The sequence below is a fragment of the Parus major genome, chromosome 3, assembly GCF_001522545.3.
Source record: "Parus major isolate Abel chromosome 3, Parus_major1.1, whole genome shotgun sequence".
Lineage (NCBI taxonomy): Eukaryota > Metazoa > Chordata > Aves > Passeriformes > Paridae > Parus > Parus major.
This window is the reverse complement of record NC_031770.1, coordinates 50,676,381-50,703,337: the sequence shown is the minus strand read 5'-3', so window position 1 is coordinate 50,703,337 and position 26,957 is coordinate 50,676,381. Positions and strand designations below refer to the sequence as shown.

General features: G+C 38.3%; 1 long non-coding RNA gene across 4 annotated transcripts in view; it reads right to left on the bottom strand.

Annotated features, from left to right (window-relative positions):
* Positions 1-3,577: 3,577 nt before the first annotated feature.
* LOC117243662 overlaps positions 3,578-26,957 on the bottom strand; it is a 62,950-nt gene continuing 39,570 nt past the window's right edge. For 2 of the 4 annotated variants that reach the window (XR_001520485.2, XR_001520482.3), the window contains exons 2-3: positions 9,291-9,398; positions 3,578-5,662 (exon numbers count right to left, since the gene is read on the bottom strand). This is a non-coding gene — a long non-coding RNA (uncharacterized LOC117243662). Of the gene's footprint in view, positions 5,663-9,290; positions 9,399-11,390; positions 11,432-20,893; positions 21,542-26,957 lie in introns of those variants that run through there. The other 2 variants (XR_004496388.1, XR_001520480.1) reach the window with 2 other exon arrangements.

Below are 26,957 nucleotides of genomic sequence, written 5' to 3'. Positions count from 1 at the left end.
TGCTCCCTGAGCAGAGAGAGCATCCCTGAACGACATGTGATGTACTGACTGCAACCCCCATTCCTTCCCCATCTCCCCGAGCTGCTCAGGGGGAGGAGGTACAGCTGGGAAGGAGGGAGGGCTGGAGAGAAAGGTGTTTTTAGAATATTTTACTTCTCATTATCCTGCTCTGATTTTGTTAGTAAAAGATTAAATTAATATTCCAAAGCAGAGTCTTTTTTACCTGTGATGGTATTCAGTGAGTGATCTCTCTTGGACCTTATTTCAATGCATGAACCCCTTATTATATTTTGTCTCCCATGTCCAGTTGTGGAGGGGAGTGGTAAAGTGCCTTTGGTGGGTGCTGGTATCCAGTCAGGGTCAACCCCCTGCAAGTGGCCCAGTAACTGGTGAAATTGGAGTAATTACTTGAAATGAAGTAATTTACTCCAGCCATCAGGGTTCTCATATCAATGCAGGCCCAGAAATGAGGAAAGAAGCAATTCACCATTCTTTTTCTAGGAGGATGTATGTCCTCCCAGGCAGCAGTACAAGGGGAGGCCACGAGGCTCAGAACACATACGAACATTGCTTTCTAGAAACATTAAAGAGCTTTCCACCTGCCAAACATAAAAGACACCAGCTACACTATGCAATGTTCTTTTCAAGTCAAAGTGCCTGAAGCTTCTCTGTGTCTGTTTTCAGACCCATTAGATCAAGGTCCAATTGATTTTGGTTGCTTCTTTAAATCCTTGACTTCTTAAATGTCCAAGTATTGTCTTTTTACTGCTGCATTTTGTAGTGCGGAATCCTTCAGGGAGGCTTGACATGGATTGCTCCAGCCCGCAGTTAAAAGGGGGCAGCAGTACCAGGGATTGTGTGACCCTGCTATCTTCAAAAACCACCTTTCCTCAAACTGTAAACAAGAGCTTGCTGAGGATTTATTAGTGCATGTGGAGAGTAAACAAAAGCCTACAAGGATCGTGTCAGATTACACTACCTGCGAGTGGTGGTTTGCAAGGCTCTCTGAAGGAACCTACTGCATTTGTGAATTATTGCAAGCCTGGCAACATCACACAATGATGAGAGCTTAAGAGGATACTGGGTAATAACTTGACAAATCATTCTCCATCCTCCGCAGATATAACATGCTTAGTGATATCTGAATTTTCACATTGCATCACTTTAAAATGGCTAGTTGTAAACATGACTAAAACTAAAAGGATTAACATTCCTTAGATATTTCACCCAAATCAGCTACTCCAAAGGAGGCATTTAGCCCAAGCATTTCTCATGTCTTCAACTTTCCTCTGTGACACAGCACTCAGAAAAAATGAAAGGTACTTTTCAAAATTTGTCAGTGAATTTAGTGCTTGTGGAAATGAAGGATTTATAACCCTAACTAGAGCCAAACACAGTACATTGGAGAAAATTACATCCACAGAAGCCAGCATAAAAGTTCTTCATCTCTAACTTGAAACATCCTAAATTCCTGGTCCTTCCTCAAATTAACATTATTGGCTTAAAAATTGTGAAAATAGTGCTCACAAAACAGTCATGTCTTGCTTATACTTGGTGAATGCTCAGTGAAGAAGGAACTAGCTTTCTTTTTAAATACACCTTCTGAATTAAGGAGTGCCCCATAGATCACCTTTCACACAGACATGTATATTTGTTCATTTGCTTTCTCAAGTAAGAGGTACCAAAAATGAAATTCATGTTAGGAAACATGTAAAGGGCTTGCCCTAAAAATACCAAAGAATCCCCTCTCATGCTTCCCCAGAACTGGAGCTGACCTGAATAGAATAATTTCAGACTGTTTTCTGGGAAATGCCTTAAACTGTGCCCCATAGTGGGATATTGACATAACCTATGTCTGCTCTGTGGACTCCAGGAGCAAATCCCAGTTTTGGTAACCGTCATTCCCCTCCCCACAAAGACTCACATATCCTGGTTCCCATGTAGAAATACCACCCCAAAAAAGAATATGCCAAAGTGAATGGCATTGGCTTCCACTGGGAAATGAAGATGGATACTGGTGGATAGGGAAATGAGAACTAGAGAATCAAATGCTATTTATTTATGGATCAAATATGAAAAGACCAGCATTAAAAAATTCCATGTATTCATACTATGTTTCCTTGAGTTCCAGATACCCATAAATCTAAGGAAAATGTTAAAAATTTAGTCCATTTCTATTGCTGCTGACAGGGAATCCATTTAGAAACCCTTCTTAATTTTATAAAGAATCTATATGCAATAAAGGAACATTATCAGACAGAGAAAAAAGGTGCAGAAAAGAAATTCTTAGAGTAATTTTTTCCCACATTTCCTTTACCTTTGGATAATGAGCATGCTATCCAAACACCTGACTGTAAAAGCTGCCAATACTGTGATCCAGACATAATAGTGATGAGCAGCTAATCAGAAACCGCCCTAAAATAAATCCTGCACAGTATTCTTTATCCTTAAAAGCCTGTCTTGGCACCAGTTTGACTCTGTGAAATGTCCATCTTCATACTTTACTAGGAACTTTTCTCATATTTTCTCATATGAATGTGCCTGAAAAAAAAAAGAAAACATAAGAGGTAATAATCTTTGTTTTTCAGGGAACTGTTGCAACCTTCCTTAGAGCTGTCCTTCTCAGAAAACTGAGGGGGAAACAGGAAACTTCCCACTGGCACAGGCACTTGTATGGTGTGAGGGACTCCAGGAGCCTAGTCAGCTGCCCCACTGGCAACACAGGGTGCCAGGATCCTGGGTACAGGAAAGGTTAATGGAAAAGAGGAGGGAGAATTGGGGCAGGGAAAGGAAGGTGTCCCTCTAGAGAGCTGTCTAGTGAGATCTTAAAGTCCTTCTGTCAGTATTTGCCATGGTCTGAGGAAGAAACAGGCTGCTCTACTTTGTGGTATCTGTAGTGCCTTGCCATGCACTCCACCTATTCAGTGCAAGGTCTCAGAGGAGGGAGCAGGCAGGACACTCCTCCCAAAACTCCTAAAGAGAGACCCTGTTACATTATCTTACCTTTGCCTGTGCTCTCAGCAGTGGCACCAGCCCTTCTGTTCCCACCTCCACTCAGCTCCACAGCTCACCCCAAGTTGAGGTGTCCATGACAAGCCAGGTGGGTCTCCAGCCACAGGTGTGACACATCTCCCAGAGCCCCTGCAACCAAGTTTGCCCCTCACTCTGAACTTGGCCATATTGTCTATTCAGCTCATGCTTTTGGACTGTGATAGATCACTGACTCACCTCCTGAGGATCTCTTGGATGACCAGTATTTTTTGGAGGCATGTGAGACTGCTCCACGTGTCTGCTCCAGAACAATTGGAGGAGACTAATGTGTTTTCATTGGTGAGAGAGGCAGGCAAGTGTCTATGTATCAGATGTAAAATGATATTGAAATAACAAAGCATTTACTTAAATTCACGTTGTTCAAACAAAAGGCAACCTCACCTATTTTCCTTCTTCAGATAGGATATTGACAGGTCCAGTTTTTTATTCAGTTCACTTGAGACTTTAACATAACAACCAAACCTGATGCTGTTAAATTCCCAGAAATCATTTTTATGTGGCCAAAGAAAGATGTGGACACTAGAGATTTTAAGAAAACACAGCGGTGTTTATTTGATTTTCTTGTTACATAAATGGATTTTATGTACTGGAAAAGTAACTAATCTTGATAGATGTGCATGTGGTAATACAGCTGATGGTTACTGAAGCCAGACAATGTGAGCTTTCTCTTTCCAAGCTTCTTATTGAGGAACTGTGCTAATACTTAAGTAAATAAAATGACAAAAAGAAAGGAGATAAAAACACAGAGCTGATTAAGATCAAATTAAAAATAAATCAACAGCAAGTACTACTGAAATGCAACTCCAGCAGCTACAGCAGTGTCAGAGCATAATGCAAATGAAGAAAAATGCATTGATCTCTAGACACAAACACAACAATCATTTCTTCATATACATCATTTGGGCATTTTAAAAGACATTTGTTTGGAATGTCTAAATTGATTCAGCTCATGAGATCATTTCACAGCAATCTTCAAAAAAATGGTAAAGCTTATCAAAGTAGTTGATGGATTACACTTCCCCACATACAATAGGACAGTATGAAATATCCTTCTTTACTTTGTCATCCTAAGCTTCAAAAATAATAATTCTCTGTGTGTATCATTTGGATGTCTATCCAGAGCAAATCACTTCTTCCCCACATTTTTTTTAAATCTGCTTTTTATTCCAACACTGAAAACCAGCAATTTATTTTAACCCTAGAAGCATGCAGGGTGCTACATCTAGAAAGCAAGAAAACACAATGTGGAGCCAAGTGTCCAGCACAACTCAAAAGGTACAAATTAAAAAAAAAAAAAGTTTGTAAACTTCTAGTTATGTACCTTTCTTAAAGCATCTCAGTAATTCCATGAAAGTCACATTGAAAGTTATCCTTTTAAATCTGTTCTCTTAAACTTCAGCCCTCACTGAGCATTAAGTCAACTTGCTTAGGGAGAGACAGCTGCCACACAGACCTTAATGTTGGCTCATCTCCCATCCTGATATTGTGACTCAAACATTGCTTAAGACACTTGGGTTATCTCCTATTCCTCTTGGAAAATGCATTGGAAACTTAAATTTACCAGAGATGCTCCTTTAATAATAGAAATTAGAGACGGAAATAGAATCTTAAGTCATTTTATCCTGCAGAAAAATATTGCAATAGCTCAGGCCTCTTAAAGAGCACTGCAAATGTCAGCAACAAGCATAAGTGCAACCACTTTTCTTGAATACCTGACCATTTTCTACACTTCCTTATATATTTATTTTAAGCAATGAGTACAGCTGCAGCAGCTAAATTAAATTTCATTGAAAGAGTGCACTTAAGAGGATGGGCAACAACATATACGGGCACAAAAATAAATGACAGGTTTGTTTCTCCTTCTGTGTTTGTAATGAAAGACATTAAAAGCAAAGCTGGAAGCAGAAGAAAGACGGGAAGATTCAATGAAGATCAACAAAGGGCAACTATTAGAAGAGTGGAGAAAGTAGCAAAATAGTCATGATAACAGGAAGAGTGGTAGCAATGCCAACAATAGAACTGTTTTGTCAAGGACAGGCCACATGATGAGAGCACCATCCTGTTCACCCTGCTGCAGCACAGCCAAAGTGCTCACAGTTTGTGTAGCTGCAGGACTGGTTTCACAGATTATCACAGTTCTGGATACAGGTAACACAGTCAGCCAGCTGGTGAGGGAGAGCTGTGGGCAGGCTGCTTCCTGAAGTCCTGTGGCCACAGACACGTTCAGCTCATGGCCAGTGAGGTATCTGAAGCCTACTGAGATGGTGTGATAGCCCACCTGCCCTGCTACAGGAACAATGTACGTGGGCTACCTGACCACGGGGGTGGAAACCACTTTCATGTACTGTTTTCTTACTTCTGCATGCCAGTAGATCTATGTCAATCATGTATTTACTTTTATAAGTATAGAATAATATAATTTATATAATAATATAATATAAATATTATATATTTACTTTTAGTATAGAATAATGCAGAAGAAATTATCACTCTTCTCAGCCGTGATACAGCTTTCCTCCTTAGCAATCTCTTGAAACACAATGCTTTGGTTTTTCAGTATTTACACTGCAGTGCAGCACCATCAACTCGGAAGGCAGATCCAGTACTTGCTCTGCAGATAAAATCACAAAATATATGATTGTAGCAGAGACACCCAAATTTATATAAACCTGCCAACTAGGGCTTCCCCAGATGCTTTTAAAACCATAAGCACAAGATCTCTAAAACCAAAAATGAAAAGTTAAAAGTTTCAACCTTCATAAACAGCAGAATGCTTTGATCAGATCTCATTTGTGATTGTGATAATTATATAGGAAAATATGTCAGTGCAAATGTTTGAAAAACAAAGGACATCAAAGCACCTAAGAAGTCCTGTTTAGTTATTTGCTTTAGAAGTGTCCTTGACAATATTCCTGTTGGTAACAGCCTATCTCTCAAATGGCTAACTAAACATCTGAAATAATTATAACAGAACCATAGCCAAGCTACAGCACAAATTTTAAAATGATTGAATTCAAAGCAAACAGCATTACAGGAAGCAAACAAAAAACCCTGCTGTTTCATTACACACAATTTGATTAACCACTAGTTCAAATCATGATATGGATAGTCATTATATCATAACTTGCCAAAAAATGCAACTATTGAAGGAAATGGAGCAGCTATGGAAAGGGAAAGTTAGTCTGAAGCATGTTACCTGCTAATCAGAAATAATTTTTAAAGATTTAGTGATCCAAATCTTTCATCTGTTTCATAGCTTCTGCATCCTATATTCATAGCATTCAGAAAAAGTCAATTTAAGTAGCATCAATATGCCATCAGGGAGGAAGGTATATTATATCCAATAAGGGCATGAACCAGTTGAGAGTGAGAGAAGGCGATAAAACTGATAGGTGGGTGGTTTGAAATAGTTTTTGCCTACAAGAGGGTGAGAATCACTGCTGGTTGGGTACTTTCAAGGGAGAGCACAGAAGAAATGAGACCGATTATACAATTACTCTAATATTATGCAACTCAGAAAAGGTCAAAATGTAATCATAACAAGAGGGATGCCTTATCTGGCTTGCCATTTAAATATTGCATTTTCCATTTAAATATTGCATGTTTGTCATGCAGCAGTGTGGGCAAGTGAGATGAGAAGCTGTTTCTTTCACTGGATGACCTGTATTCAACCTGGACTCCCTGCTTTGCCATTATATGACTGAGAAGGCAGTGTTAACTTTGGCTTTCAGTCTGTGACACTTTGGGAAACACAGTTGGCAGAAGAGTGATGTTTTTCTTGAAGGGATTATTTCTTTGCGTTGTTTTTTTTTGTTTTTTTTTTTTTCCCTGTGGCTGGTCAAATTAAATTAAGTTGTTTTGCTGAAGGAAAGGGAATTATTATTATTCTCTGCTCTTAAAGTTGGTTAGCTCTGCAGCATATGCAAATCTAATAGGGAGAATAGAAAATAATGACTTTAATTCTTTAGGGTGGATGATGATGAGTAATTCCTGTCTTTAAAGATGCCTCAGTGAACCACCCATGGGCAGTTCCTTCTGGTACATGTTAAGTATGACAGAAGACCACAGAAAAATCAAAAAGCTGAATTTACCATGACAATTTAGGGTAGGAATTCTGTTTGTACTTTTGGCTAGCAAATAAATTTCTACATACGTAGTCATGAAATCATAAAGAGTTAAGGGGATGGAAGGGACTTTAAAGACAACCTAGTCTCAACCCACCTGCCATGTGTATGAATACCTCTCTCTGGACCAGGTTGCCTTATCCAACCTAGCTTTGAACACTGACAGGGTTGGAGCATCCACAGCTTTCCTGGGCCACCTGTTCCAGGGTCTCCCCACCCTCACAGTAAGAGATATTTTCCTAATATCCAACCTAACCTTCTCCTCTTTGTCTCCTCTGCTAGTCACTGGTCTCCATGTGGACAATGACCCGTTGAGCACAATTCTTTGTGTGCAGCCATCCAGCCAGTTCTTTATCCATCGAGCAGTCCATCCATCAAACCCCTGTCTCTCCAACCTGGAGACAAGGACGCAGGTGTGGGACAGTCTCAAGCACTTTGCCTAAGTCCAGGTAGACAATGTTAGTTGCTCTGCCTGTATTCACCAATGTTGTAGCCTCATCACAGAAGGTGACCAAATTTGATTTCCCCTTTCTAAAGCTATGTGTTTGGCTGTTACCAATCAGCTCTCTGTTTTCCATGTGCCTGACTGGTCTTGTAGCTCCTCAGGTCTTCTGTTTTCCCCTTTTTAAAAATGGGGGTTATATTTCCCTTTTTCCAGTCATCAGGGACATCACCTGACTGCCATGATTTTTCAAAAATCATGGAGAGCAGCTCAGCAACTTGATCCCTCCAGACCCACAAATGAATCTCATCGAGTACCACAGACGTGTACACATTCATGTTCCTCAGATGGTCTCAAATCTGATCCTCTCCTACAGCAGATTTAGAGTTTTCATTCCCCACATTTGCCTTTCTCAATTTGGGCAGCATGGCTGGAGCACGTGCTGTTGAAGACTGAAGAACAGAAGTCATTGGGAACTTCCCCCTTCTCTTTGTCCAGGTTAGACAGGTCTCCCATTTCCCTATGGAGAGGGCCCACATTATTCTTAGTCTTTCCCATGCTGGCAGCATATCTATAAAAGCCCTTCCTGTTATCCTCAGTATCACAGGCCAGACCCAATACAGTCTGGGCTTTGGCTTCCCTAATCTTGCCTGTCTTCCCATACAATTTCCCTGTATTCCTCTCAGTCTAACTGTCCTTGTTTACATCTCCTGAAAGCTTCTTTTTCACTCTGAGTTTACTCAGCAGCTAATTGTCCATCCGTGGAGGTCTCCTGGCATTTTTTCCCAATTTCCCCCTTGTTGGGATCCATTGTCTGTGATCTTGGAGGAGGTGATCCTTGAATATCAGCCTTATCCTTGGGCCCCTCTGCCTTCCATGTTTCCATCCCATCACCCTCCACTGAGTAGATATTTGAAGAGGCCAAACCCTGCTCTCCTGAATTCCAGAGAGCTCGCTGCTTTCCCGGCTCACAGCCCTGAGGGCCTCAAACTCCACCGTCTCATGGTCACTGCAGCCAAGGCTGCCTTGGAGCACTGCATTCCCTACCAGCTCCTCCCTGTTGGTGAGGTCCAGTATGGCACCTCCTCAATCACTTGTGTAAGGAAATTGTCACTGACACATTCCAAGAACCTCCAGGATTGCTTTTGCTCTGCCGTGTTCTCCCTCCAGCAGATACCTGGTTAGCTGGAATGCCCCAAAAGGACCTGCTTTACTATTATTTATCCTTTTTAAGAACAGTAGTGATTACCTTTTCTTCTACCCATTTACACCTAAAGTGTTGCTTCACATGACACCATAAATAAACTAAAAGCAGCAAAGAAATCCACAAAACCTAATACAGATCAGGCAAACTGAAGCAATGTGGTCTGTGTAGGAACTTTTAGAGAAAAGCTTTACAAGGACAGGACCTGTAGCACTAGCACTTCCTCCCTGGCCACAGCCTTGGAGCATTCTCCAACATGTGCAGAGCCAGGGTTATGCTCCAGGTGTCTGCCCTGCTATCCTGAGTAGCAGCCTCATCTGTTCCCCATTGCAAGAGCCAGCCATTTCTCCTTCCCTTCTTCCTCTTCCATGTTAACTCTTATCCTAATACTTTCAGTAGCTTAAAAAAACCAAAAACCAATCAGAGACATTATCTGAGGTTCATCTGTAACATATTTAGGAGAAATTACCTTTGGTTGGGCTGTACATGATGCTGGGTCAGGGCTGTACGTGTTCCTCTGCCTTTTGTCTGGGTAGAGGCCACCTACACACACTCAGACTGCAGTGATTCCTCAGACCTAAAAAAGAAATATATATATATATGCAGATCCACAGAGAAAGATGGAATTTCTGTAGCAAAAAAGCAGCAAGGTTTGAGGTGATGAGATTAATGTTTTCACTTTTATAGTGAGTCCAACAAAGAGGTACTGAGGAGGGATAGAATAAATTCCAGGGGACATTATCAAAAGGTGAAATTACCTGTAGTATCTGATGTGATATCATAATTCACATCTGGAGGAGAAGGCTAGTAAAACCATTGGCAAGTATTTGAGAAAGCCCTGTAAACACTGCTTAAAGTCAATGTTCCTTTAAGCAGATGTATATCTAATTGCAGAATCAGAGTCTGCTCTGTTTGTATAACCGTGAAGAACTTCAATGACTTTCCGAAGGACTTCAGTTTATTATGATTGAACTCATAAGTTTAAATGTTTTTTAAACAAATGGCTTTAGCATAAGTATGTTTTTGTCCAAGCAGAGGCTTGCTTTTAGCTTCGGGTCTTTCACTGTTTTCTTAAGTATGAAGACATCAGGTCAGATTTATCAGATAAGAATAAAATTAACAAAACCAATACTTGGGGTGCCAAGTACAAGGCTTTCAGGCAATGGGATTGCAAGTTAATAATTAATCACCCATTTGTTAGCCATACTTAAACAAAACTTCTTGCAGTTTAAGTCAGGAATATGAAGATTAGGCCCTCAGCCATAAAACAGAATAGCAAGAACAAGAAATTTTTATCTATATCAAGAATTTATATCTACTGTTACTACAAACCCTTTCTTTCAATCTAAGGCTGAAATTTCTTCTCCTAGAACACCTTAGAAAAGAAAAATATATTATAAAATATCTCTGTTCATGGACAATGTGTGAACATGCCTTCTGAATACATGTCAATGTGCGATATTACTGACAGACAAAAAGGGAAAAATTGTACCATAATTAGAGGGGAAAAAATATGCTAAAAATAGGTTGCTAACCAAATTCTTTAATATTTTAATGAATTATAATTCTCCATATCTAAAGGTAAATAAGAAAAGCAATATTCTTATATATAGTAATAGAATTTTTTTATAAAGAAACTGGAGGAAACCTTAATAAGCTACAATGTCCATCCTACTGTTCAAAAAATATTAAAGTTTGTACAATATTAATACAAAATAATTTCATGGCAAAAAAAATTGTTTCTATAATAATATCATTAGGCACTGTTAAGAATTATTAATGAAAATTAGCTTACAAAATATGGCTTCAGTTTATAAGGAAAACATTGACTTTAACAAATTAGCTCACACATAATGAGCTTGCTGGCCCTGATAGTGATTATTCAGTATTTGCTTTGAAATTAACACAGAGGGGTAAAGAGAAGCTGCTCCTGGACTAGTACCAGTGCCACCAGTATAGCTGCAACAATCACAGAGACTTTTCAAGAGAGACAAATGGAATTAAAAGTGATGTTGGATGACATGGCATGAGTAAAATTTCACCAACTTTTTAGTAATACTTTTAGTAATCTTCTCATCTAAATTAAAATCTCAATAGCACCAGCTTCTGTTGAAGACATGTTTGAGACCAGTTCTCCTTTGTCAGATCTTTTTCCCAATCCATTGCCTAAAAACCTAAAAGCAGTGCTACCCAACATCTGCATACAAAACAAGCCCCACTGCAGTTCCCTGTATGAAAAGCTGGTCATAATTTACCTCACGTACATAGAATCAAAATCATTTCAGCTGGAAAAGTCCTCTAAGATCAGACCAAGTGCATTGGGCATCGAAGTCTAACCACTAAGCCAGCATCACTAAGTCCACCACTAAACCATGGCCCTCAGCACCACATTTACACATCTTTTAAATACCTACAGGGATGGTAGCAATTTCCCTGGGCAGAATGTTCCCTGACAACCCTGTCAATGAGGAAGTTTTTCCTAATATCCAATCCAAGCCTCCTCTGGAACAAGTGGAGGCCATTTCCTTGTCCTATCACTTGTTACCTGGGAGAAGAGGCTGACCCCCACCTGGCTACACCCTCCTTTCAGAGAGTTGAAGAGAAGCTTCCTTTTCTCCAGGCTAAACACCCCCAGCTCCCTCAGCTGCTCCTCACAGGACTTGTGCTCCAGACACTTCACCAGCTCCGTTTTTCTGTGACCCGTTTGAAGTCTTTCCCACTGAAGGAGCTGTGTGTGAACTATGAATGTTTTAATCACTGCTCAGCATCTCAGGTCCCACCCTCGTCTCCTTGCCTTCCCTGCCTCAGGCAAGCAGTCAGTTTTCAAGAAAGCCATTCAAATACCAATCAGAGACAACTTCATTTAGTTAAGGTTCTCCTCCATTTGTTGTTCACATTCAAAGTGAGATATTATCTGTGGTGAGATGTAAACTCTGGACAATTGATAAAATATGATTAAATGCTTAACAAATAGCCTCACTTGTGTTGTCCAGTTTGTATGATAAAATCTTAATTCTGTGAAAGTAATTGCTTCTGAGATTTTCAAGTAGGCAATAGGCTGCCCAAACAGTGCTGTTCAGTCACAAATTCTGAGGTTATTGAAGTAAGAAGCACACAGTGTAGACAGAAATTAAAGCCTACTTATGATGAAGAGTCTGTGTTCTTTTCTTAAGCTCCAGGTTTTTTTGTGGCGAGGGGAGAAATCTGTTCATAACAGCTACCCTTTTGTGGGTTTGTATTTTTAGAAGTTGTTGTGGTCTTGTGATTAACAGCAAGGAATGGCCACAGGGTAATTGTAATATGTTAATGAAACCCCACACTCTGCACAATTTCCTTGAAGATTCTTTTTATAGATTTCACATTGGGGAGGAAATGAACCATAAAAAAATGTGCTACATAGAAAATGATAAATCATTTACCACTTACTTACTTTTTTTCCCTTGCCGTATCACTCTCCAGCTTATTAAAACATTTAATTTATTCACTTGTCCTCCCTGTGTGTAACTTTTATGGATTTTGCTTTTTCAGGTAAAATCTGCAGGCATTTCCATACTTAAGCAACCACATTCTGTCATCTAAATGACTTAATAAAATTCTTTTCAAAATTGCTTCATGTGTGCAACACTCCTTAATTTATCTCATTTGTTGTCAGGAATTGGAACTCTATGTGAACAATTTAGGAACCTTTTCTCTGGGTATCTAGTTTTAGTTACTTGAGCTTGAAAATTTTGGCAAGAGTTCATCACCTGGAATAATGAATCCCTGAATAAAGGACAATTTGTCACTGTGGGAAGAATGCCAAAAAGTATATAAATCCTCTAGGTTTTCTACCAGCAGTAAATGCCTACACTTCTAGAACTGGTGATTCTATTTAAATGTATATAAATATGGCCAAGTAATTCTTTGTTTTCAGACATCTTGAAGAAAAAATTTAAGGTAGACTCAGTAATCCCCTTGGGGGGCTGGACGCTGATACAGACACATTAGTTCATAGCACAGAAGCATCATTTGACTGGTGCCTTTCCTGTGTTCATGGCCTTTATTTCATGGTGATTCACTGATGGTTTTTGATTGCATATATCATGCACCAAGCTGATATCATCAATAAACTTCTTTCATTAAATGGACAGTAATGAAATACCATAATTAAAGCAAAGTGGAAGTCCTCTTAAACTGAACAAAAGCTATTGAGTGTAGTATCCTGGAAAAGGAAATATTCAGTCACTTCTTGTATTGTTGGTACTCCCACAGGATCAAGTGATATTGCAATGCTTTCACTGTAGTGCTATGTACCCAATTAATTGTTTTCAAAATACCGTGGACTCTGGTATCTCTCTTACGAATAAGCACAATGAGCTTTTTTCCAGACAAGCCATGTCCTGGACTTTACTTGCAATGTAAATGCAAGTGCAGAGAACATAAATAGCCTAGCAAGAACCTGAGACTGTCCCTTTAAATTAATTCAAATTAGCAACCTAATATTTTATTTAATTAATGCTTTATTAAATTATTCTTTGGGATGTTGAAGGTATAAGTCTACCCTCTGACTCTGCAGGTTTCAATACTCAGTGACGTCAGTAAGGTATGGACATAAAGTGCAACTTGTTATTTCTCATGTCTTCCCAGGCTTTCCCAGCATCTCTCACACCTTCTTTGGTATGCACCATAGACCACATGTTGGCATAACAACCAACATCTCATTTTGGTGATAGCGTGGTGTTTAATAAACTAACATCTGCTGGAAAACAATGATGCAAAATCCAGTTTTGAAACCTACTGACTTCTGAGGTAGGTTCCTAGATGACTTGCATGCCTATGTAAATTTAATTTTCTATTTTTTGTTACCTCCCTCGCTAGCTTGCTCAGCCTGTTCGCTCATATTCTGTACCTTCTTTCTTTCATCAGCTTGCTCAGTGTGCTAGGCAGTAAGCTGTTTGTCATAGGGTACCTGTCATTTCTTATATATCTGTAGAATGCCTCAGCTCTGCCAGGGATTACAGATGGTACTGCAATGTAAGTGTTATAACTCATAGGAATGTAAAAATAAAATCTGGTACATCTGTGTTACATATAATGATGTTTTATTTTCTTTACATGCTCATTATATTCTAACTAAATATGTCAAAAATTAAGTGAACAGTGCTCAAATCTGCAAGGATTATATCAAGGGATGTGACAAAACCATTAAAGGGTACAGAATTCACTTCATGGAAGTCAAAATACTTAAGTGTCAGTGGATATTTCAACTACACTGTGAATTATTCCACAAAATAAGTCAAATATTTATATACGGAAACTGCTTCTGCCGCTATTAACTAATTACCACATTTCCCCCTACTCCGTCCATAATTCTTGATTATACATGCCAGTTCACCATATCTGTTTATCACCCCTTCTCTGTCTTCTTGCCATGCTCCACTAGAACTTTTTCTTTCTTTCCAGCTCAGAAGACCTTGTTTAAACTTGATTGAAGGAACTTCCTCTCAAAAATTCGGAGCTATCGGCTCCAGAAATTATAATTAGAACATTGGGGGAACTTCTTCTAATATGATGCAATCTTTTAGATGGTTTACTAGATTACAGACTATATAGACCAGGACACTTCTCTCTCTATTGTATGATATTTAGGCAAGCCATTTTATCTCCACTTTACATTCACAGTTTTGATTAAATACTTTGAGTTCTCAGGATGATAAACATTATAAGATAGCTAATTTCCTTTGGGGTGCTTACCACTTCTTGGCTTAGTATGTAAAAATAATCAAGCTAGAGCTTGTCATTATATTCTACTTTTCTCATGTCCCTTGCTTTCAATACTTCTATTAGCCTCGAAATGTGTAGATTTTTTTTTCTCATTTACAACCATATTAGAGTAAATATTGATCTCTTAGGGGTTGAAATCCCTTTTCTCCTTCACTATGTATAGCAGAGCCTCTCTGTTTCCAGGTTACAAACCTCAGCTGTCTAAAGGGGGATAAAATTAATTTTGGCCTCTGTGGATAGCCAATCCTATTGTGACAGGTGTAATCTTTGTAACATGTCCCAGCTCAGCACAAGAGACAGTCACTTAAGAATTGTTTAGGTCCTGGCTTGTTTCACTTTATACCCTGACCAAGGAACAGGTAAGTAAAGATGCAGTGGTCTGTCACCCCAGACCATCTCAGCTTTTGCTGGATTTCATGACATTAACATGAAACGTCTTCTATCCTAATGATCCTTGTTTGGGTTTTCTAGGGAGAGCTTTAGTTATTATTCCAACAACCAAGGGAAAAAAAGTAAAGATTATACCAGTCATGATTTGACACTTGAAGCAGATGTACTCCAGAGGAGGACTAGAACACATTAAGTGCTCTCCTATAATTTCTGATATCCATGGTGGCTGTCACCCACTAGCTGAAGCTCATAAAAATTTATCAGCACTTGACAGTGCACTTGGAAAGACTGAATTCTCTAGAAATATGCTTCACTGAGGAAACACAGGAAAGTTGGATTGCTTACAATGAAGTGATTGAAATGACTGCCAAGAAAAATGCATGCAGGTTTCATTATAACTATTAATCTAATAGGTTCACATTGTATTCTCTATTTAAATCAGAAACATATCTACAATTTCCCACATTTACACTACTATTAGCTTTAGTAGAAGAAAGGAAAAAACAGATGAGGCGTCAGGCTTGAGACTGCAAGCACTGTGTGTAACCTAGAAGCAACTGAGGCCATTTTCTTCAACACAAAACAGAAATGGAAACAATCAAAACCTTCTACACCACTCCAGCCAATTTGCTCTCCAGCTGTACTCAGTGTCTCTTCCAAACACTGGTGCACACAGGCAGTCAACCACTGGATTTCCACCCCCAAAATCCCCATCTTACCATTCTTTGTCTGATTTTCTCTCTACAAAACTAAAGGAAAGATTGGAGCTGACAACCTGGTGCCGGACAACAAAATCACTTCCAGCCCATCTCTGATGTGACTGTCCAAAACACAAGAAAATAGGAGTGGAAGGGTATACATGCAACAGTTTGTCCAGAACATCAGTCATGGGCTACTATATTAGAAATATCTTTATGCCTATCATCTAGACTAGTCCATAAAATATCTGTATTTTATGCCACACCTACGGCAGCTACCAAAACTGTGCTGCAATAAACTTCAGTTATTTCATAAAAAGGCAAGGAACACAAATATATTGTGCCACAAAATTAAGAGTTTCTTCCCAGGATCTGGCAGCAAGGAATTATTCAAATAAAATTTCAACAAAATGCCAGGAAGCACATGATGTTCCATGGTACAAGAAAAGGTTTTAAAAATACCACTGAGGCAGTCAGTCTCAGCCACAGGAAAAACACTTCCTGACCCCAAATCTGGTCACTGGTTTAATCCTGAGTGTGTGAGCAATATACACCAATCAGACATGTATAAATTTAATGCCACTAAAAGTACTTTATACATCTCTACCTCCATTGCCCAAAGGCAGGTGAAAAAAAGAACTCCCATTATGGATCAAAGAAGGAAAATTCTGTCTAGCCCTAAAAGTAATCACTGGGAGCCCTGAAGCATGGGATTAATATAATATAAATACAGTATATACAATATATATTACACCACCTTTTAAATTCAAACCTCTATTAACTATCTTGTCACAGATATTAAGCAAATTAAAGACTTAGCAAGTGTATTCAGTCACAGAATATTATCAATGCATTCCTGGAAAGAACTTCAGAAATTCTACTCTACAAAATAGCACTGTATCTTATGCTTTTAACCTGACACACTGGAGTATAGAAGATTGCTTCATAAACCTATCATCCAGTGCAAGTTATTCATTAAGTTCCCATTCTCAAGGAGGTGTTAAGGCACAGAAAAATGTGGCTGATAGAAAGTTACTATTTCCCAGAAATATGACAAGTATTTTACTTTTGGAGATTTTGACTGAGTTTCTGTCAGGTCTCTGGTATGCAGTAGTGATTCTTCAGTGTCAGATGCATCTTTGAAAATCTCATAATCTAAATTTCAATGCTTTTGGCAATATACGTTTTAATAAAGTCATGAGTCATAACTCTTTCAGCATCCAAAATATTCAGTATCCAGAATTATGCAGCGTCGGTATTTCTGTGGTTTACCAGTTTCTAAAAGTTGCAGGGACAGGGACAGCCGGAACTAGGATCAGCCTAGATAAGATAATGCCAGCAGAAATCCAACTGGTGCTTTTCAAACATGTTTGTAATGGCTGTGGAGACAGAACTTTTCTGCCTGCTTGAGCAAGTACAGACACTTAGGGCAAAGCAGCTTAAGGTTTTGATTATGAGTTATTGAGGTAGGACTGAGACCCATTTGCCAGTCAGATCATCTTTTGCTGTCATTTCTTGGCTTATGGTCAGCCTGGTCCAATAGTTAAATATTTCCAGTAGGGAACCAGACTTTGGCAGTCTGCAAGACTCTACTAGACCTATTAATCACTCTGATATTCAGTTGACCTCTGGGCCATTCTTAGTAACAGAGGCATAGGTCTAGTTAGTGAGACTTTTATTCCCAAAGGTCTCATATTTTCTTATACACTCTTTGAATTTATGTAAGTTGCCCAGGTGCCAACAGGATGGTCAGTATAGTAGATATGAAAGAAACAGTTAAGGGGCCCTGAGTAATTGAATGGCTTTGCTTAAATCTTTATTAAAAAATACCTACCACAACAGACAATTCTACAGCAGCAAGCAACACAGAATCTCTTTTATCAGATCTCCTTATCACATACAGTTCAGCAGCTATTTTGAAAGGCTTTAAACACAAAACTAACTAAAAGCAATATTTAACAGAGAGTTATTTTCTATGTCACTGTAAATCATTGTTCAGATTTATGCACTGAAATGGTGGAGCCGTTCTGAGTCTGTTATTTCCTTCTGTTTGCATTCCTACAGTAAAGAATAGATGGAAGAGAACAAAGAGGGCATCTGACAAATATGACAACCCAAATATTATAGCCAAGAAGGAAAGACGTAAGGAAGACAGAAAGAAAAAGAAATGGCAAGGCTATGCCAATAGTTGAGGAGTTTTTTGCAGGCTATATCACAAGGTAATTGGCTGTGATGTGAATTATGCTTCCCAAGCCAAATGTGAGAGTGCTTAACAGACGCAGAGGTCAATTATCTCTTAGTAGAGCCTGCTCAGAGAAAGAGGCTACTGCAATTAGAATGCACTATTAAAAATGGTTAGCCATTTTACTATTTTAAATCACTACCCTTCTCAAAAAGCTGTGCACAGTAATTCCTGTCATTGTATGCCTCACAGAATACTCTGTCCTTGGAAGAAAAAAAATCACTAAAAATATTATTCCTCTGAATTTCTTCTGCTATGTGCCTTGAAACTCTGAGGTTATTCAAATAAAGAAACCAGAAATTTATTTCTAAGTACTGTATACTTCTCAGTTCTAAGTACTATATATATTTACCTTGGCAATAAAAGGAAATTTAGAGATAAACAGCACTTAGGGAAAAATAGGTTGTAATTTACAAATATGATCCAAATTCTCAGTGTTGACAGTCTGTAAAGGTGTTGTAAATTACAAGGCAGTCAGACACAAATTAGGACTCTGTTTCACTTCTTTTCTCCTATAATATGACTGGACTTTGAAATCATATTTGCACTTACATCTTTTTGAGGCACTCTCTCATTTTTGTGGCCTTTATTAACAAAAGTAAATCTTTTTGTCACAAACGATGAAATATGAACTCTCTTCAGGGTCATATCAGGTTTTCATTCAGGACAGAAGTAGACATAATACTGGAAAAAAAACTGTCCCAAAAGATATCTGATATAAAAATAGATGTACTTTTCTTATGACAATGCATTTACTTAAAGGAAATTATATTTTTCAAGATGTTTGATTCCTGCCTCTCTAACAAAGGACCTTCGGACAGAGAAGTTCAAGCCATACTATGGTGAGTGAAAAACAAGGTGGGGCTCTGCCACAAAAAAAAACAAAAAAAAAAAAAAAAAAAAAAAAAAAAAGTTGTATCAAGCACTGAAACTGTTGTTTCACATATATAAAATGTAGCCTCTCATCAAGTACAATAAAACCAAGAGCTGTGGTAAACAATAGAAATACAATGAGCAACACAAGGAGCAAAGAGCCCCTTTCCCAACTGACACCAATAAACCACAAAGTTTTGTTTACTATGAACATTCTCAGCAAGGCTGAATATGGCATTTCTTTAGCTATCACTCAAGAAATCTCTTTGTTTGAGAGCTGCTAGTAGAAACAGGAAATGATTACTCAAAATCATCAACACAAACCTGAAAATACATCCTCTCCAATGAGAAGAAATCTACCCAGCAAATAAACCCTTCTTCATTTTCTAAGTAAAATCAGTTGAGAGGCATAATTTCTCTGAAAAGGGCTCTGTTTTCCTTCCTTCAAAATAAAAAAGTTGCTTAAGCTCTATTTCCATTTCAAAACTCTATTATCTTGTGTACATTTTTGTTTGTTTTCGTTGCTATGTTCCTCTCCTGAGAGATTAGTTTCACTGATCTGTAAAGAATTTCATAACAGCAAAATCTGTTCTTTTACACAAAATTTCAAAAATGGTAGCATTGAGCTTAAATTTTCCACAGCCCATCCCAATTTAGGATATTGAATATGCACTTGTTAGAGTGCTGCAGCATGCACAAACAGTCTTACAGGCACAATTATCTCTGACACATGTATGACTGCACAAATACTTCATTCCTTAGCAAAACTGTTATTCTTACAGAGTTTTAAAAATTTACTTTGAAGGACACTAATTGTCCTTATTTGGTTTGGGGCGGGGGGGGGGGTCCTTTCTCGGAAGATGTTATTTTGAAGGTTCTTTGGTTCTATTCTAAGGAAAAGGTAAAATCATACAACTAAAAGAAACCACCTAAACTTGCAGTGGAACTTCAGATGCTGAACATGTTCCTCAAAATCCTCTTATTCAGACATTTATACTGGGAATTGTACTAGTCGCTTGCTTGCTTGCTTGCTGAGCTAGCCAGGCCTTTGTCATAATTTAAAAATTTTATGTAGTTTCCTGTAAGAGTTCAACTAGGCCTTATAAACAAAGAAAAACATATTAAAAAACTAGAAAACATTACATGTGAGTCCAGGTTCCAGTATCGACATCCCAGCCACCCTCTGAAACATCAGTTAACCAACTAGTGCAGAACCCTTTAAAACTTCTGGGAAGTTTTAGCAGACTGGGGTATTTTTCTGGTTCAGACATCTGTAGAAGAACCATTTTCTACTTTAATGGTTGATGTCATCAGATGCTTTACACACAACCATTTCTTCTGAATACTAGGAGAGAGGTCAAAAGGGTCACAAGTTTTCTTTTCCCAGCACAGCTTAATGGCTGTGTTCAGGACTAACATTTTAATAATGGTTAGCTCTGAGAACAATGCAAAACACTATATATTTTTTCTCTATCTTCTGCATTTTTAATTTGCTTTGCAGAATAAGTCGGTAAATGACCCAAGCAGGACTCAAGGGTATTATCGTGACCTGCAGAGGCCATGTTTATCCCAGTAGCAAAGTATATGCATACAATCTAAGTTAGAGTTTTCTCCTCCAGTTCCAAAAAAGAGGTTACATTTGTCAGACAGTCTTGTTAGACACCAATAGCATTGACTACAAGGGCTTGGAAGAAAACAGCAAATGGATAAAGATATCTCCTAGAGGGGCAAATGACTCTACTGAAGAGCCAGAAGGACTCTTTAAATCCTTGATGTCTGTATGTCATACTCTTGCAAGAATACACTGGATACACATGGGTTTATGGTTTATATACAAGGATACACTTAAGGTTTAGACATCCGAATCTTAATCTTTCTATCCACAGCTGCTGTGTAATCCAAATTTTCATAATTCCTTGGTGTATTGCAATCCCTTGCAACATGACACAATTTGAGAGTCTTCTACCAAAAGGTTATACATAGTTGAGAGGAACAGTCCACAGGCTCAGAATCACATTATCACAGAGAATACACAGCTCATGTTGTTCTCGTTCTCTGATGGGCACAGTCAAATCCAAGGTTTCAGAAACCTTTGTAGATACTCACCTGCATGAGTATCCCTGTTCACAGCCCTGTCCTTATTATTCCAGAGCAAAGAAACTGTTAGCCTTGAGAGAGGAACATGTTTCTTGAACACAGGGAACTAGTACATGAAGCTGAAGTTCATGTCTGGAAGAGATCAAGACAAGATACAACCTCAGCTGTACCGAACAGCTAAACTTACTTTTTGAATTACCTTCCCACCTGTGTATTTTGAGGTCTGTGTCTCACTGATTTGGTAAAGGATCAGGGAAAACAAAGAGAAAATACCTCTTAACACGTATTCTTCCTAGTCTGGGAACTCATTAGAATACTCTGGAAGACTCCCTAAGAGCCTCAGGGAAGGTAGGTGGAAATTTAGAAACACTGAATATACTCAGTCTAATAATTGTCCTCAAGAGGTATTTCTCACAACTGAAGTTGTAACGTATTATTGGTTTTTTAGTGTGTCTGCTTTGGGAGGATACGGGGGTTTCTATTTTTGAAGTGCTAGCTGACCACATAGTGTACAATGAAAGTAGTTGAGTTTGCTAATTTGAAATTACTCCTAAAGACTTTAATATTCCTTGCACTATAGCAACGCAGAAAGTCATTCCTATTTAATTAGTTAGGCCAAAGTATTTGCAAAACAATTAAGAATGTAATTTAATTTTGGTGTTTGGTAAACATCCAGGGATTCATTCATTCTGAACTTATGACCTGCATGTTGAGTTTACTTTGCGAAGTATCGTTAAACCAGTCAGTTAGAACTCACAATTAAAATGCGTGACATGGCAAACCTAATAAGTATATATTACAAATTAGAAATATGTGTTAGAAATTTTCTTTTTAAAAAGTCTTCATAGCTTAGAAAATGAGCCGTGGGGTCAAATCAAAATGGTGTCAGTGGGGAAGTCCCTTTGGAACATCTCCATGAAGCCTGAGGCATTTAGCCTTTTAAGAAATTATTTTCCAAGTTGCCTCCTCATTCCAATGGAAGGACTAATTCAGTGTACAGGTTCCAGCAGGGCATTGTGCCTACACAAGCAGCTCCCACCAGGGTAGATATAGGCAGTGACAGCATTACAGTGTGCTACAGTCAGCCTGTTCCTGCAGGGGGATAACATGAAAATTCAGATGACAATTGACAATTCAGCCTGAACACACAACAGTAGCCATGTCTGAATTATTATGCAACGTGCCCACATTATTAAACAAAAAAAGCTGAAGAAGGACACCACATTTATTCCTACAAGGATTAGGGAATGCCAGTACTAAGATTGTCTATCCAGCCTTCATTATCCCCTTTTGTATATGTAGCATGATTGTCTTCACTCATGTTCACACACTTTCCTCCCCATGAGACTTCCCCTGGCACAGTATCTAAATGGGTGATTATTCAAATTTTCATTTCATCTTCCTTATTGGTTATTTGAACTTATTTAATGCCTATCAAAACCAGCAGTGATTATAAAATTATTCACCCCTTCCAATTCCTCATTAGGTTACTCACAGTCACTTCTAAATCCTTCTCAAGCACCAATCTTTACAATCTCCTGAAGGGAAGAATGAGTATTAAAAGTCCATCTTAGAGCAGAAGAAAAAGGGGAGTAAATCCAAAATTGTCAAAATTGTCCATTAGTTTTCTGTGCCTAACATCATGTATTTTACAGTTATTTATATACTCAAATTATAGTTCTACTTAACTTGAAATGTAACTGAGTGCTGAACAAGAGGCTTCTTCTCTGCCTGCAATTCCTTGTTCACTCTTTTCCCACCTTCTGCAGTTCAATGAGACGGACTACTAAAGGGAGGGCACCACTCTGAGCACAGCAAAAAAGCACAAATCAAACTTGAATTTCTCAAATCCCATTCTCTACCCTCAGTGAAGTCAGAAACTTCAGTGACAGACCAGCTACAAGCATCAAAAATCTAAATTAAACTAATGACTGCAATCAAAGTTACACTTTGAAAACAAAATAAAGTTTCAACAGGCTATCAAGTTTAAAACAGTTCTGATATTAAAGAATCATATAATGGTTTATATCACATAAGCAACCAGGGGAGCCTCCTACACAATGTCAAGATGCTCATTCAAAACATTAAATATCTGGAGCTGATGAACAAAGACATGTAATAATTTTTACAAAATGTCTGAAACTATATTATTGTCCCAATTTATAAACAGATAAGATATTTTTACTCATAAAACTCTCATAAATGAACTTTCCTGAAGCACAAACTGAAAGCAGCTTCCTGGGTGGGTATTTCTGAGAAAAAGGTAACTGTGATCCTGGATTTATAAAGGCATGTCCTGAAAGGCATTCCCTGTCAGATTTCAGCAGCTACAGGGAGAAAGAGGAGCTCATGTCTTTAAAAGTGTGCATGCACCTGGCTGCAGTGGGAGCCATGCCCCAAACTCTGCTGGAGGGTTGGGTGCTCCATGCCAGGCAGGCTGTGGTGCTGGGCCCTAATTCTGCTTGTAGATGTCAGTGTGTGCCCGTCCTGCCCATGCCTGGCTCCCCACAGCTTGAACTCTGAGATTTCCCTAAGCAGAAACTGCCAGGCATCTAACACATATCAAATTCATGCCTGTTTTCTGTGATATAGCCAGATATCCACCAGGGACGAGGCTGAAACCACCAAACCCATTTTACAAGTGACCTAAGCCAGAATCCAGCTCTCCAGAGGCAAAAGGCTAGTAAATTAACCTACTGTGTCACCTAACCCTTCACTATTGATTAGTAATTATTCTTTTCAAATGAAACAAGGACATAGGACATAAGGTCATCTACAGTATATCCTGAGAAAAGCCAATGTTTCCCTACATCCTTCCATCAATCACTGTTGAGCACTGACTTGAAAGAAAAGGTTCTCATTGAAATACAATTAAAAAAGTAATTTAACTCAGTCTGCATAAACCAAGAAGAGCTTGAGGATGTGAACTAGATCTGAGATAGGCATGACAGGCACGACTATGGTCAATTTTTCTTCAATCTGAAGAAGCCATTGGAAAATTTAATAGAATAAGTGGTCAGTGGGTAAATAAAACAACCTGAGACCAGTGGTCCTAGTGATGCCAGCTTAGTGACACTCAAAATTCTTCCATACTGGCTCCCTTTGGCTACACTTACCTCCCTCCTCCCTTTGATCATTCAATTCCTTTGTATCTCTTCCTACCTCTAATTAACTGCTAATTAATTGATTGAAAAACATGCTGCTCATACAAACGCACCCACTGAAATATTTTATTACCTAAAAAAAACCCCCACTCTAGTTTTTTTTTTTTAACTATAAATGTTTCAGATAAAGGAACCATTGAGAAAATACATATATCTATATCCTTTTTGGATATAGCACTTGTAAACTTGAGGTAACCAGTGATCCTATAGTGTCCTCTGTAATAACCAATGCTGTATTCTCCTGAAGGTTGACTTAGAGCATGGATCCACCATCTGTTCCATTTTCTAGGTCTATAGGCTAAGTTCTGAATCCCAGAAACCCCTCCTTCATCGAACTCCAAGATATGTTCTATGTTTTGAAGCTGAGATTTGCAATGAGCTTTACTTCAGCCAAGATCCCAGGTCAAAGCTGCAATTTCAGACATCAGAAATTTGTTTTCTTTTCAACCTACCATAAACACAAACTTTTCTGCAGCAGCATAAATTCTGTGGCGCAAATTCTGAGGAGACAGAAACATTATAGTCTTTAAAACATTATTTCTGCAAGACACTTCATTGTTAGCATCCTTTAGGAATTAGTGTTACTGCTTTATTAAAAAAAAAAAGAAAAAGAATGGGAGTCAGTTGTAAGTCTCCACACCGCTTTCCCAAGATTTTGAAAGGTTCTGACTCAGCTTAAAAGAAAATATATGATTAGTTTACAATTTCTTCCATGATTTCAGAAGTCATATGAGACTCTCATACCTAAGTTACATGATCACATATATAGCATGGGAAATACAGAACACAGTGTTCTTCATATATTAACGCCATAAGTTTACAGTAACAATTACAGCACAAAGAGCAAAATCTAAATTTTAGTTATATCCTGTCAGTCAGGATATTTCTAAGGTAGTGAAACTTGTTTGCTGTTTCATGGTCAGTTTATGATTATAATATCTTAAATATGTATGAAGTGTACTTTATCTGAATTCATGTATGACATATAAAAATAACAGAATCTAAATTTCAGCATTTTGCCTAAGGCCACAATATGAAACTATTTTAGAGCTAAGGTTATCATACTGTTCAGTTTGGAGGCATTAGGGTTTTATTACTATTATTATTGTTATTATTACTACTTTTTTCTACAGTAGAAATCTCAAAACAGGTATTACCCTTACATGCTATATGTGCTGGATCCAATTCTCAGAGCCAACTCGGACTGTTGCTAGAAAGCAAGCTAAGAACTGACCTAAAAGGAAAGACTGGTCTGAAGGGTAGCCAGGCTCCTATCTAATGTGCAAGAAGAGTGGAGTGTATCACTCCTGAGGCTGAAAGCAGCAGAAAGAGAGCAAAGCCTCCCACCACAGCAGTCTGCTTGACTCAAGCCAGAACAACCTCACTTTTATATCCTTTAATGCACTTTTTATGCAGCTTTATATCACCTTTGAATGTATTCCTCTTTCTAATCCCAAGTATCACAACTTTTTATTCCAGTGAATGCTAAGGAAGACCCATGTCATGCACCTTTCTCTAGATATCCAAATCCTGTGCTCCACATCTCCTAAGCAGCATTTCCTATGTAGATCTCATGTCTATACACTTCATCTTTTGTCTATACACATGGACCATCCTAATCAACTGATTCTGCCAACTACTAATTTATTTTTCGTATCTTTTCAGCTGCATCTTCTCTACTGCTGCAATAGAAGGTATTTCTTTATTCTTCTAAAGGCTCTTCATTGCTATCCTTGGCTCTGAATGCTTCACCCAAGGTTCCACTCAAGTTTGGAAGGAGTTTTCATAAAAACCCACAAAGTCTGCTCTTATACCAGCTCATCTTAAAAACATTTTTCACCCTACAAAAAGATTTTGAGGAACTAGTTTGTTGCTATGCTGAAAATATAATTCTCAGCATTATTGTATCATTCCTTTCTTGTCTTCTCTCACTTCATCTTTCTGAATACACCTGTTGCCCTTGTTTTTATTTGGATTGTGCACTGTGTGACAGGCAGCTTTTCCGATTATACATCAACACATATAACATAAAATGATGTTGGCAATTTTTCCAACCCGTTTCTGAGACTGATCAAAATGTAGGACATACCATATTTCTCTTCACTTTTGCCTGTTTCCACAGTCAGATGTTAATGTATTGCATCTTTTAGATTCTGACCAAGATAATGTAGAATTAAAGCACCCTTCCCTCACAGTTTACTCATTTTCAAGCTTTAAAAGTTTGCCTGATTTCCTCCAATACTATTGAGCAATGCAAAATTTATCACATAATTTCTTACAGAAAATATTTAGGCCAAGAGTTTTGGTGTCCTGAAGATAAACATTTGAGTGCTTTCCCAGCTTGGTGTGGGACCTCCTTCCTCTGGCATTTATCCAGTATGTTTTGGAAAGATCCTTTCAGTTTCTCCGCTCACTGAAGCTGGAGCAATCCTAATAGTTTTCTCAGTTCAGACCTCTAGAGTTTTATCATTACCATGATCCCACATTCACATTTAAAGTGTTGATTTGTGCCACTTGTAAAGTGTTAAAATTTCTGTTTTTCTTGATGACAACATTAGTAGTGAGCTATACCTCTTCAGTAGTTTCTAACAAGAGAGGAAAAAACTGGGCACTACGGTATCAGGAAGTTGGATACTGCAGACGACAGAGGATCCATTTATTCAAATATTATTCCCAACATTTTTAATAGTCTAACATTTTCACATTACTTGAAAACTGATATTAAATATTTATATGTCATCCTAGTGCTAAGAACGCTTTGAGAATAAACACATGATCCTGTGCAAAAAGGTTTTGGTAATAAAATAGGGTTAACAGACAGGAAATGCTTTGGCAGTGGATGAAACCGGATTGCTGCTCTTTGTTGCTCTAAAAGAATGACTGAACAACATAAATTTGATTGTGACTCC